We start from the raw sequence: 14,284 nt of genomic DNA, 5'->3' as shown, positions 1-14,284 counted from the left end.
CGGGGAGGCAAACCACTGGTGGCAATGGCTGCGACGAGCTTATCGGGATGAAGGGTTGGTGGTAACATGGCAACTCTTTGAGAAGGAGTTGTTGGCGCGGTTCGGGCCAAATGAGTATGTCAACTTCAACGAGAAGTTATCACGTATTCAACAGAAGGGAACAGTGAGGGAGTATCAATAAGAATTCGAGAAATTGGCCAACAGAGTTAGTGGCTGGCCGCAGGAGGCGTTGAACGGAACCTTCGTCGGAGGACTCAAGGAGGAGATAGCCAAAGAGGTACGAATGAGGCAACCCCACTCGCTGCCGGAAGCCATTACTGTTGCTCGCATGCGGGAGGAGCGGCTGGAGCAGAAGCGAAACACCCCACGACACATCGGGTTTCACATCACGGGGAGCACCAAGGCTCCAACCACGACGAGTCCGGGAACCAGCACCTTCCCATCCTCGTCTACCTCTGTGCCGCGGCTTCCTGCGCCAACGCCAGTCCGACGAATCACGTAGGAAGAGATGCAGTAGCGTCGGGAGTGCGGGTTTTGCTTCAAATGCAACGAACGTTTTACTCCAGGACATCGGTGTAAAACTCCACAGGTCCATTTGATTGAAGCAGACCGCGATGAAGAACCAGAAGCACCTGCTGGCGGGGCTCCTGAGCAATGTGGAGAAGACAGGAACGAAGAAGGTGGGTCCCGGTGATATCATTACATGCCCTATCAGTGTGAAACGGGCCAAGAACCATGCGCGTCCGGGCCCATATCCGAGGACAACCGCTGATGGTTCTCATCGACAGCGGATCGACCCACAATTTCTTGAGCAACCGAGTTACCAAGGTGCTCCAACTGCCGTTACACACTACAGAGGAGTTCGGGGTCCGTGTTGCCAAGGGAGAAACTCTCCAATGTCAGGAGAGGTTTCGATCAATCAACATAGAGCTGCAAGGGAAGTGTTTCCTGGTGACCTTCTACAAGCTGCCATTGGTGGGACTGGATGCCGTCCTAGGTATCCAGTGGTTGGAAATGCTGGGCCCTGTACTCTGTGACTGGAAACATCTAACGATGAGGTTCCAGTGGAATGGCCAAGAATGTGAGATCTCGGGACAACCTTCGCGACCAGCACAAGCCCTTGATCCACAAGGGGTGCGCTGGGAAATCAAAGGGAGAACCCAGTTATTCGCCATCTTTGTGCAGGATGCAGGACAATAACCACTTCCGGCGGAAGCAGAGAATCCACATCCTGACTTGCGGCAATTACTGGCTAAGTACTCGCCACTCTTCGAGGAGCCTCGAGGTCTACCACTAGAGCGATCTTTCGTCCACAGGATACCCCTCCAAGAAGGGACGTCGGCGATCAATGTCGGGCTATATCGGTATGCCTACTACCAGAAGAACGAGATCGAACGTCAGGTGGCAGAGATGCTCGAAACATGGATCATCAGGAAAGCTAGAGCCCGTTCTCTTCTCCAGTATTGCTCGTGAAGAAGAAAGATGGGACCTGGAGATTTTGTACTGACTATCATGCGCTCAATGCTTCCACTATCAAGGATAGGTTTCCCATACCGATGGTGGACGACATGCTCGACGAACTTCACGGGGCGCGGTACTTCTCCAAACTAGATCTCCGAGCAGGCTACCACCAAATCAGAGTTCATCAGGAAGACATCCCTAAGACTGCTTTCCGAACCCACTATGGGCACTTTGAATACTTGGTAATGCCCTTCGGGCTATGTAATGCCCCGTCCACATTCCAGGCTGCCATGAACTCCATCTTCAGAAAATATCTGAGAAAATTCATCCTAGTGTTCTTTGATGATATCTTAGTATACAGTGACACGTGGGAGCTGCACCTATCTCATCTCGATACCACCTTACAAATCCTTGCTGAACATCGGTTCTATTTGAAACCAACCAAGTGTTCGTTCGGGCAGCAGCAAGTCGAGTACCTTGGCCACATTGTTTCGGCCAAGGGGTTGCAGGTCGACGCCACCAAGATCCAAGCCATGCAGGGGTGGCCACGACCGACGAATGTGATGGAGCTTCAAGGATTCCTTGGATTGACAGGTTATTACAGGAAGTTCGTCAAGAACTATGGAATCATCGCCGCACCCCTAACAAACTTGCTGAAAAAAGGGCATTTTCAGTGGAGTTCTCAAGCTGAGGAAGCTTTCCTTCGCCTCAAACAAGCTATGATGACCACCCCGGTGCTCGCGATGCCTGACTTTTCGGGAACGTTTGTTATTGAAGCAGATGCTTCCGATAAGGGGATTGGGGCAGTGTTATCACAGAATGGGAGACCCATTGCATATATGAGCAAGGCCCTGGGTTTAACAAAGAAAGGATGGTCCACATACGCGAAGGAGATGTGGGCAATTATGGAAGCAGTTCGACTGTGGCGACCCTATGTGTTGGGAAAGAAATTCCAAATCCGCACCGATCAAAAGAGCCTGCGACACTTCTTGGAGCAACGGGTGAGTACACCGAAGCAGCAAAAGTGGGTGGCCAAGCTACTGGGATATGAATATGAGATCGCCTACAAGCCTGAAAAGGATAACACAGCAGCGGACGCATTGTCACGCCAACCCGAAGTCACCTTACTTCAAGCCATCAGTTGGCCGCTCTTCGATATCTGGGAAGACATACGAGTAGCCAACCAGGAAAGCTCGTATTTGTAAGGCAAGTTACAGCAACTCAACACTGCACCAGATCACACGAAGGATTACCAGCTCAAAGACGGAGTCCTATACTACAAAGGTCGGGTCGTGATTCCCCCTGGATCTCCCCAATGCAACAAACTGATGGAGGAGTTCCATAACACCAAGATCGGCGGGCATTCCGGAGTTTTACGAACTTACAAGCGGGTCTCTCAAGCCTTCTACTGGGAAGCAATGAAGAAAGATATCCGACGGTTTGTGGCGGAATGCATAGTCTGTCAACAACAAAAGTATGAAGCACAGGCTCCGGCTGGACTACTACAACCTCTTCCGACACCTACGCAAGTATGGGAAGATATATCCTTGGACTTCATTGAAAGGTTACCACGATCCAGAGGTAAAGATGTGATACTAGTCATTGTCGACCGGTTGACCAAATACGCCCATTTCTTATCCCTATCTCATCTGTATACGGCTAAGGGGGTAGCTGAGCTCTTTGTAACTCAAGTGGCTCGCTTACATGGGATGCCAAGATCAATTGTTAGTGACCGTGACCCTGTGTTTGTAAGCACATTTTGGCGCGAGTTCTTCAAACTGCAAGGGACTACCCTCAACATGAGCTCGGCTTATCACCCACAATCCGATGGGCAGACTAAAGTGGTGAACAGGTGCATGGAACAATATCTTAGATGCATGTGCAGTCAGTTTCCCAAGACGTGGGAGCACAACTTGGCTTGGGCGGAATTCTGGTATAACACCACCTTCCATTCCGCTGCCGGGATGACGCCGTTTCAAGCTTTATATGGGAGAGCTCCACCTTCCATTATCCGGTATATGGAGGGAGTGTCAGCCGCTGATGAAGTCGATAGGAACTTACTCGACCATGATCAGCTACTAAGAGAGCTCAAATGCAACTTGGAGAAGGCGCAAAACCGAATGAAACAGCAGGCCGACAAAAAATGGAGGGAAGTGACCTACGACGAAGGGGAATGGGTGTTTCTCAAACTTCCTCCCTACCGCCAACAGACAGTCTTCCGACAAGCGCATCAGAAACTTGCCCAGAAATATTTCGGACCCTTCCGTGTCATTGAACGGGTGGGATCAGTAGCATACCGGTTGCAGTTATCGGAAACAGCCAAGGTCCACCCGGTGTTCCACGTCTCACTCCTCAAGAGGAAACTGGGCGAGGGGCAAACTTCCTGTCCGGCTCCACCACCCATACGCGAGGGTGGTAACTTAATGTTGGAGCCTGAACTTGTTAAAGACTACCGCTGGGTCAACAAAGGAGGAAGGCTAACAGAAGAAATCCTCGTACAATGGCGTTCGCTTCCGGAAGAAGATGCCACCTGGGAGGATTATGGTCACTTGCAGGAACAATACCCTGAGACAAACCTTGAGGACAAGGTTTCAGTTGATGGGGGAGTGGATGATGAGCCCATGACTAAACCCATCAGGCCACAACGGGTTCGGAAACCAAACCCCGTTACCTGATGGGTCTGGACGTCACTCCACACGCGGGAACCAACGGAAAGCGGAGCCAAGGCGACTGTGAGAGAGCTGGGAGCGAGAGCGAGAGGAAGACTCGTTCCAGCCATGGTTCGGTTGCGAGGACGGAGCGAGCGGAACACGCCAAGGGGATGCATGGCCGAGTCTCTCATGGGACGTGGGACGTGGAGGCACTAAAGAGGTCCGGAGGTCTCGTGGACGTGGGAGCGATGACAAGTGATGGACGTCGAGTGACAAATGATGGCCCAAGATGCTCAACAGAGAAAATTAATCAAAAGGGAAGGGACGCCTTGGGTTTGGAAAGAAGAGAAGCATAGTTGTATTTTCCCTTATTTTATTTGCACTGGGCTGCTCTCGCCCGAAGAGAGCTGTAGGCTGTTTTGCATGGAATGTATATAAAGAACAACGTTCTTTCTCTTTCATTCTTCACTTCCTTCTTCTCTGAGTGGGACCTATCACTCCACAACCACCATTGTTTTGCCCTCTGCTTTTTCCTTTCCCCCCAATGCCATAAGGCCTGCTCCCTTTGAGGCTACATCCTTGCTTGTGGTTTTCTTCACTTTGTTGCGCTTCCTGTCTTTTTCCCTCTCTTCATTGTCACCTTCTTCTATGCCCCTGACCTCCTAAGAGCTTTGGCCTTGTTATTCTTTGAAGCTAATGCGTAGGCAGGAGCACTGCTCCACTCAGGAAGGAAAATCCACGCTCTTCCCACCTATTGCACTAGTATGAGATGAGGATAGAACGAAGGGAGTGTACATGCGGTGGACAACAAAAAGAAGTACAGTAGATGCGACGAAGAAGGGCATGACACTCAGAGATGCTCGGTGCACATTTTATGAAAATATGGAATATTTGTTTTGCTTTCTTAGACACTATATTCAGCGAAGATTGTACCTCAAGTTTTGGCTTTTGAAGAAATTAATTTAGCCACCTTTTCAATGTCCTTTTTTGATACTAAAAATGACCAAGTAGGCTACAAAGGACAAGAAAGGCCTCGTCTCACTACGTCGATCTCATGGGATTATAGTCCCATTTAGCATAGCCATAGATAATAAAGTTTTTATTTGTAGAGCTTTGGATAGTAGAGCTTTTACTGGTAAAGTTTTTAGTAAAAAAATATTTACTATTTGATAATTTTATTTTTGTGGTATTGTAAAATTTTAATATATATTTGGTAATTAAACTAAGAAAATACTTTTAGTATCAGAAAATAACAAAAAAAGATATTATGTAGTATTTTTAATTATCTAATCATTTGTACTATTAGAATTATTTTTATAAAGTATTCTTAATTTATCGATTATTTATTTTGATATTTAATCTAAATAATATAATACATACTAAATTTTAAATTTATTATAAAATATAATAATAATTTTATCATATTATTATGTTATTACTACATATAATAAAATGATGTTACTATTCTAGTATATTATATTATAATACTATTATAGTATATTAATATTATATATTATAATATGATTATTATCGTAGAATGATAATGATCATAATTATATTACATTATATTATATTATATTATATTACACCATCAAAAATTATTATTGTAAAATATCATTAACTTATTTAAAAAATTCGTCGCTAGGTTTTGAACCCAGGATCTTAGGAAAAAAATAGCTTCTAGAATACATCTCAAATAGAGCTTTTACATGAAAGCTACAAATTAAAGTTTTCCTTAGCAGACCTTTATCAACTTTGGGAGGAGTATAAAGCTATTGTAAATTTTTTACCCCATACTCAAAATCATCCAAAAAAAAGTTCTTGGTCCTCTAAAAAGTACTTTTTAGCCATGGAGCTTAGGTAGCTAGTGCAGGGAGCCTAGATGACCCCATACCAACCAATAATATCGAGCATAAAACCATCGCATGGATACAAGGGCATCTGCCAGGGCCTTGTGAGCGGGAGATTTCAACATTCCCCACCCGATGATGCCAAGTGCCATTACCTCATTGGCATAGCAGTAGACCGCTAACATTGGAGAAAAACCAAAATAGACACCACAAAACCATGATTGCTGCCTCAATAGTCCCACATTGGATGTTTAAATGCAGGTTTAAAGCATGTGCACGATGTGGCTAGCACATTTTACCACACACCTTATTTGAATTTAAAATTGAATTAATTTTAATATGTAATGTAAGCATCACAAAGAAGGTTTAAAGCCATATTTGACTGAACTTAGAAAACCTGATTGGTTGGTGGAGAAAGGCATCGAGTTTCAGTGGCGATCGAAGAGACGATATAGAGTAGTGTGGATCCAGATGCCTTGACCTTCAAAGACTTTCATCACTATCACATGACCCTTCGAAGATAAATAAAAGGTGCAACTTTGGACTATGGTAGTAAAAGCTAAGTTACGGTTTCTCTTAGGGTAGAAACTATAGTAGACTAAGATAAGAAAAAAAAAATGCATTTGATTGATTATCGAAGGGCTCTTAAATGTATGGTACAATTCGATTAGTTATACTAAAATAAAGTAACTACCAACTCTGATGGTAGCTCCCACATCTGCCATCCACTAATGGCGATTCTAGTAAGTAATATCGGTTACTTTTCTAGTACTGCATGGCTATCATGCACAAATTGCTAGACTATTATTCATACTCTATTAGCCCTGGCCTATTATAAGACTTTCTTCCGCCTAACATTAGCTGCCTCTTCTTAATTGTCTTGTAGCATGATCCTATCTTGTAACTGCTTCACATAATACTCGCTCCTCTTGGTTTCTTCTTTTTATCGGCCAGTCGGATGATCACGCTAACACTAGTTCTTGATCTTGGTGGTTTACCTCATGTCGGCCACGTGTGTGGCTATCCTTGGATGTCTAGATGCGGTATAAACAATACCCTCCATATCCTATTAGCCATTGATTATTCAAGTAATAGGATGTACCGTATGCCACATTTGGTGTCATAGCTATGGCATTTAGAAATTCAAAGCACTCATGCCCTTTGGAATTCTCGTGCTTCCATCATAATCCTCATTGATATGTATCTTCTTCTTTCAAGGATAGTCTACATGGTTTAATAAGATAGCTTACCTTTCGAAGTAAACCACTTCCTAATGCACTGTAATCAATTGGGGGCATGTTTGGTTAGTGAGAGTTGGACTTTGGAATGGGAATGGGATGGGAATGAGTGACTTCCATTCTAGCTATTTGGTTGGGAAGATTCCCATTCCCATTCCGATTCCGGAGGAAATGGAAAATGCTTTAATCTCTCAAAATCCAATCCCTACTTTTCTCTAGTATTCCAATTTCATTTCAATTCCAATTGAGATTCTGATCACAAACCAAACATATCGGGGGATATGGCCATTTTGATTTTCATTCCAATCCATTTTGATTTCGATTTTGATTCCGATTTCGAATCTAATCAGGAACCGAATGTGTCCTAGAATCCTTCTAAGACACGATGCTACGCAGCACCAAAACCTTTTTAAAGAGCTCAAGGGGCCTATCTTCCATTGCCATTTCCAGCAACTCCTGCTCCCCTCGACTTCTTAAAGCTTTTCCAATCTCAATGGCAAGATAAGCCAAGATCCTACCTATCTTCATACTCTCCCTTGTGAAAGATGAGAGGAATTAGAGCGCTTTGGGGTTTTGAAATTGGTACATTCTCAAGTACTGATCCAAAAACCTTTTGGCTTTTTTCTATTAGGTCCTATTTAGGTCTTTGATCTCTCATTGCATTTCTTTTGTTTTCCCATGCCATCCCTAGAAAACTTTTTTGGACAAGAGGGTAGAGTTTAGATCTTCAATCTAGAAAGACTCTAATCACCATCAACCATGGTCTCTTAGATGTGATCTTTGGAACTGATGGCTTGACTGCATCTCCAAGCAGAAATCATCTATTTAGGAGAAAATGGTTTCTCTGACATCTTGGCCTTTTCCTTTTCTCCTTCTAGAGTGAACTTCCCATTACTCTCTGATGCTCCATATTTTTGTTTTCCTCAACTAATACCTTCTACCTAATCATGGCATGACCTGCTTGAGCCTTTTGGATCTAGCTATTCTTTTCAACCTTTGATCATTTAGCAAATTTTTTTTAATGCCAATACTCCTGTTGCCATTCTCAATAATGATCTTGGCCTACCTCAGCACCAACATATTGGTTACAATTACTATGTATGGATTTACTGCTATCGTACTGGGTCGATGTCATATTAGAAATCTGTTGCTTTTTCTTAGTCTAGGTTTGCAAGTGCCTTCTTTGTTTTTGGTTTGTTTAAATGGTCAAGGCCCATCTCAAGTTGACCACGTATCTTGCTGAAGATCATGCCATGACCCTAGCTCTCCTTATTTTAGTTTACCTCTCTATAAATAAATCAACTCCACATATTGGAGATGTGGAGGTCCTCCTTAGATGCTCTAGATCTAGTTGTATACATACATTTCTGAGATCTATCCATCCATGCCTGGTGAGATTGACATTGTTCTCGTTGGTCCCCAATGTATTCATTTAGAGGGCTCGCTTCTTTTTTTCTCAAAACCCTTTCATTTCTTCGATAAAGGCCCTTTTCGTAGAGGCATAAACCTCCAATTTTCTTTCCTCAATTATCTGAAGTTTACTTAGTTGATGTTCCCATGGTGGAGCTACAGCAGCCCACACCCCTGGAGCATACTTTGGAGGGATCGATACCCACTATGGAAGAGGTGGCTGGCTATAGTGGAGCCCGTCTCTGAGTAGCCTGTGGTCGAGGAGCCTACTACCGGGGAGTCAGCTGTTGAGGGTCCAGTCCCAGGGAAGCCAATTGCTAAGGGGTTAGTGCCCAAAGAGCCCATTGCACCGGTGATGACCGACAAGTCTGTACCGATGCCAACTGTTGAAGTAGTGGAGGTCCTGAATGATGAAGCTGCCAACGACCGAAGTCGTTTGCTCCCTTATTTTTTGTCTTCTTTCTATTGATGTAATTCTTAGCCCTTTTGCCATCCTGTTGCTTTTTGTTACAGATTTTTTCAAGTATTAATGAATTTAGTACTTTTGATGAATGTGTACACTTTACCTTTTCTTTGTTGGTGAGCAATGGAAAATAGCTGCTAAATATAACAGGTCTGGGCAACCGAGCAAGAATACTTTGAATATTTAGGCATACCTCTATTTAGGTTGGTCTCTTAAGATGAGATTGTACTGTGAAATCTTTCAGATCATCACACTTGGTGAATCTTTAAGCTCGATCGTGCTTTGAAGTTGGCTATTGCACCTTGATTGCCACCATGGTGGTCTTTGTGCCACTATGGCGGTCTTATGCCATTAGGTAGGTGATGAGAGTACAAAAGTAAAATTTTCATACTATCATAATTAATATTAGAGCTAATCTTTATTAATAAAATTGATTAATCAATGTTTTATTTGTGTTTGAGTGCAAGTAATTCAAAAGATCCAATAATGCTGGGTTTGAGCCCAATGCTTGGCGTTCCGAGCTCAACAAATCCTTAGCGTCTCATCTGAGCCTCATGCCGCCCGTCATCCGCATGCAATCCATTTCACTGTATCCAGGTGCTTCAGCTAGCATAAGTGCCCGCGTTGTGGCATCAAACGTCTACAACCCGCCTCATTCAAAGCTCCCCTTCCGTTCGGTTTGTGACCACTCAGCTTCCGCATGGCTTCCTGTCTCCCAAACTCCCAAACCGGTTCTTTCATCCGTGAAGCAACTTTCCAATGAACAGAGCAGGATTCATCCGTGAGGAGCTTCCCAGCGTTCGTCATCTCCAAGCGTTTCTTCCCAGCATTTTCCAACCGTTCGTGGCAGCATGCAATCGGATTGAGCGTTCCAGCTTCTGTGATCTCCCAAAGTTCCTTCGACACCTTCGTGGCATCCCAAGCGATCGTGGCATCCAATCATTTCATCTTCAAATTCCCAACGGCAGCGAGGGAAATCCAAAGCCAAACCGGCTCTTTCTTTCATCCGTGAAGCAACTCCCCAAGCTCTTTTGGCTTCCAAGCAACAGAGAACCGTCCCAGCCATGAAGAGCATCCCAAGCGTCGTGGCATTCGATCGTTTCATCTAGCCGAGTCCTCCACTCCCTTCCCAGCGAATAAATTCCAGCCATCTGAGGAGTCTTCCCAACACCCGTGGTTTCCCAGCAACTTCTCAGCTCCAAGCCGCGTCTCATCAGCGTTCAAAACCGTCCCAAGCAACCGCAGCCTATAAAAGGACCCAGGTGAAGAAGAGGTATGAGGATTGATCTTACATCCGGTGGAGACAGGAGGACATGGAGCAAGGGAGAGGAGACCACGGTGGAGGCAGACGGAAGAGAGGAGGCCTTTCATTTTTTTTTCTCCAACCGACTACATTCCCCTGGGAGTTGGCATGGAGGAAGGGAGAAAGCAGCCGGGAGAAGAAAACAGAGCACCCTGTTTTCTGAACCAAAGAAAAAAAGAAAAGGGATTTATGTTTATTTTAAGTTATTCTTTACTAATCCTTTTTATAAAAATGTTTCCATTTCATATGAGTAGCTAAATCTTCTCTAGCTAAGGCTAGGGAAAAGCCTAGCATTTTCTTCATGTATTTCATTTAATCATCAATGAGATTTTAATGTTTTTGATTTGATTTATGGTGCAGTAAATTTATAGAAATTATTTCAAACTTATATATTTTCTTTGATTTGTTATTTCCCCCGGGTATAACAGATGCTTAGAAATCCCTGTAGTTTAAAATAGAATTACTGTAATGCTGCCCATAAAACTAAATCTATTTAATTATGATTAATAGATGATTTTAAGAAAAGCATGATTAAGTGCTAGGCTGAATCCTAATGCCTTAGTTATATTTTTGTCAATCTGAATATTATTTAGCCTTTAGTTTTTGTTCACTGTCAAATTCCTGTGGATTCGATCTTGGACTCACCGAGTATATTACTTTGCTACACCCTATACTTGGGGTATTCTACATTTAATTTTCCTTTTTAAAAGAGCAAGATTAAAATCGTAGCAGTAGGGCTTTGATTCTACTCGCAGGGTGATCAAGCTAGGGAGGGCCGGAATGGGTAGTCTTGCTGCCATCATGGTTGATGGCTATGATGGAAACATGTCTCCTTAGACCCCAAATCCTGAAGGCAGAAAAGTTGGCTCACTCTGAATGCCACTATAGTCGATGGCTACAATAGTGGCATACCTCCTCAGACCTCAAACCTTGTTGAGTAGCAAAGTTGGCCCGATAATAGAGACAAATCTTCTGGGGCCCTAAATCCTTGGGTGGAAAAGTTGACCCAACCATAGTATTTTGCCTCGAGACGTATAGCTTGTGGTTGATGATGGAGATGAAACTTCTCAGACCCCAAACGTTAAGGGCAGCAAAGTTGGCCCAACCAGAATGCCATTATGGTCAAAGGTTGCGATAAAGATGTATCTCGTCGGTCCCCAAACCCCAGAGCATGGAAAAGTTAGCTTGACTATAATTTTTGATCTTAGGTAACTAGGTTACCTCTCTAGTTGATGGCTATGATAGAGATGGATCTTCTCAGACCCCAAACCCTCAGGCGGCAAAGTTGGCCCAACCAGAGCTATGTTTTTTGGGATAGTCACGTTGCCTTATCGGTTGGTCGTTATGGGAGTTTGGTGTTCCTTATTCCAACGCTCCTTAAAGCAGCAAAATTTGCCCGACCTTCTCCACTTCGGAAAATTTTTGAACTGCAAGAAATGAGAAAGAATTGTTCTTTCATTAACATGATGCATTGGAGAATTTACTTCTCAAATAAAGAATAAGTTTTCAATGATAGTAAATTCCTAGCTTTTCAAAGTTCTAGGTTCGAGGTAGTGGTGTTCCAATGAGATGCTTCGTGCCACTATGTTCCGGGATGTACTTCCTCGACAACTTTGTAAGGTCCATACCCATTCGAGTTGAGCTTTCTTAATCCTTTTCCTATGGGTTGTATCCTTCTCAGCACAAGATCTCTAGATTAGAAGATTTGCTCCTTTACCTTGGAATTGTAATATTGGGCCACTCCCTACTGATACGCGGCCATGTAGATCCAATCTCATTCTTGAACTTTTTCGATAAGGTCCTGCTAAGTTTTCAAGTCTTCCTAATTTTATTTCTTGTCGTAATGTTCCATCTTGTGAGTTGGCATTCCTATGTCTAGTAGTCCCGTGATTTCTACTTCGAAAGTGAGGTTAAAGGGTGTTTCTCCGGTTAGCACTCAATTAGTGGCAGTGGAATCGACAATTGCAACCAAGAAAGATAGGATTCTCTTAGGGTGTCCTCTATCAGAGAACCCTGAGATCTGATAAGAGACATCTTAGATTAGTTCCTCCTTCTGGGTGGCATGGCTTTTCGTTTGCCTTCTCATAGATGGTGTTAATCTATTGCTGCCGACCTCCAGATTGCTGACATGGACTGCTTCCATCGATTTGCAAGACAACAAACAAGGTCAGAGAACTTAATGGAGCTTTGGTCCGGTCAGGCCCTCAATGCTTAAGTTAGAAAGGATGTTTGAGTGGGAATAAAGGAGGAAATAGAGAGAAAGAGTTTCATTTAGCTGAGGATTAATTGATTACCTTTCATAAAGGGTCTTGGGGTCTATTTATAGCTGAGGGATATGGAGTCCCTGAAGATCGCATTCTAATAGCCTAGGGTTATGCTGTAACCATTGGAGATTCTACTGTAACCACATGAGATCTGACTGTAACCATCTAGGATACACTATAATAGCTTGGGATTGCACAGTAATTCCTAAGAAGAACATGGAAAAGGAAACCAAGAAACCGAATTATATCCCATCCAGCCAAAAGGTCTCCATGAGAACGAGAGCAAACAAGAAGCATTTAAAAGTATACATCCATGAATAGGAGGCACGATGCCCAAAATCACACTAAGAAACAAGGAAAAGAAAGGCGAGAAAGGATACTGATGGGAGGGAGACTCATTGAATCTGTCCTCCTTGAGAAAGTTGAAGGTGTGGCTATCGCAGTTGTAGGTGAACTTGTTATTGCTAACCATGAAGCTATAGATTGGAGTCTGTTTTGCCCATCTACCATACCCTAACCCTAATGCTAGATTTATTGGAATCATAGCAAGAAGAGAGAGTGGAGGGAGGTAGGGAGGGGGGATTTTAAGATGGAGGAGAAGAGTGGATAACTGAGGGGTGTTTGGTTGAACGATCAAACAACATTGCTGCTTGCTACTTAAAACGACACTTAATGGCATCATAGAAATGATAAAAATGAATTCTCAAAAAATAAAAATAGAAACAATGACATCATATATATTTGCTAATCTTGGTTTTTGTATTTCTATTTTTAAAATAAAAAATAAAATGAAAATAATGCCAAATAGGACTTCAAGAATTCATGCAAAGTGGAAACATTTACAATGTAAGTTGTGAGTACGGAGAAAAAGGTGCTGAAGAAGGGAAATTAAGTTCTTTGGTACATAAAAACCCCATGTAGGACTAACCTTCTAGTGAAAGACGAATTATATACACATGCTCCTCATACACATGCTAATGGAAAACATGGGACTAAGTTTTTGAAAATAGAAACATACTTCTCAATCTTAGATGAGCACGATTTCACAGTGGTCAAGATCCTCATGGCCACATATTTCAGGTGCCACCTTCGTCCATTTAGTGGCAACTGCAAATTGTGCCAAATTTAGGATAGACCTGCTCAAATACCAAATGGCCCACCTAGCCTGCCTAAGCCCGGACCGTTTCAGAGGGGACCGGAGCTAATTTTTGAGCCTGTCCTTTATATAAGCCGAGCTTGAGTTTACATCGACCCATCCTGAGATCTTTTTTCAATATATGTGTGTATTGTAGTGGCATAGACCTAGATTATTAGTGCACGGCCCGGCCGAAAGGAAAGGAGGCGGCGACAAGGGCATCACCTCCTTACCCTCTTGAATTGAGCCAACTATGATCCACAAAGAAGGTGCCCTTCTCTCCTCGTCTCCTCCACCCTTCCTCAAGGGTGTGAGTCCTCTAGTAGTCTCATGGTCGGTCATCGTCCTCTCATTTCATTGGGTTTATTACCTCCATCATCGTTGATTATGAAATCATGTTGCTCGGGCACCACGATGCGCTCAAGATCGAGGTGGAGATCAAGGAAGACAGCAAGCACCACATCACCATCAACACCTCCAGGTTAGACATCTACTCCAAGTAGGTCCAA

This window comes from Phoenix dactylifera, unplaced genomic scaffold (assembly GCF_009389715.1).
Source record: "Phoenix dactylifera cultivar Barhee BC4 unplaced genomic scaffold, palm_55x_up_171113_PBpolish2nd_filt_p 000051F, whole genome shotgun sequence".
In the NCBI taxonomy this organism is placed as follows: Eukaryota; Viridiplantae; Streptophyta; class Magnoliopsida; order Arecales; family Arecaceae; genus Phoenix; species Phoenix dactylifera.
The sequence above is the reverse complement of the archived record's forward strand: the minus strand, read 5'-3'. Positions refer to the sequence as shown.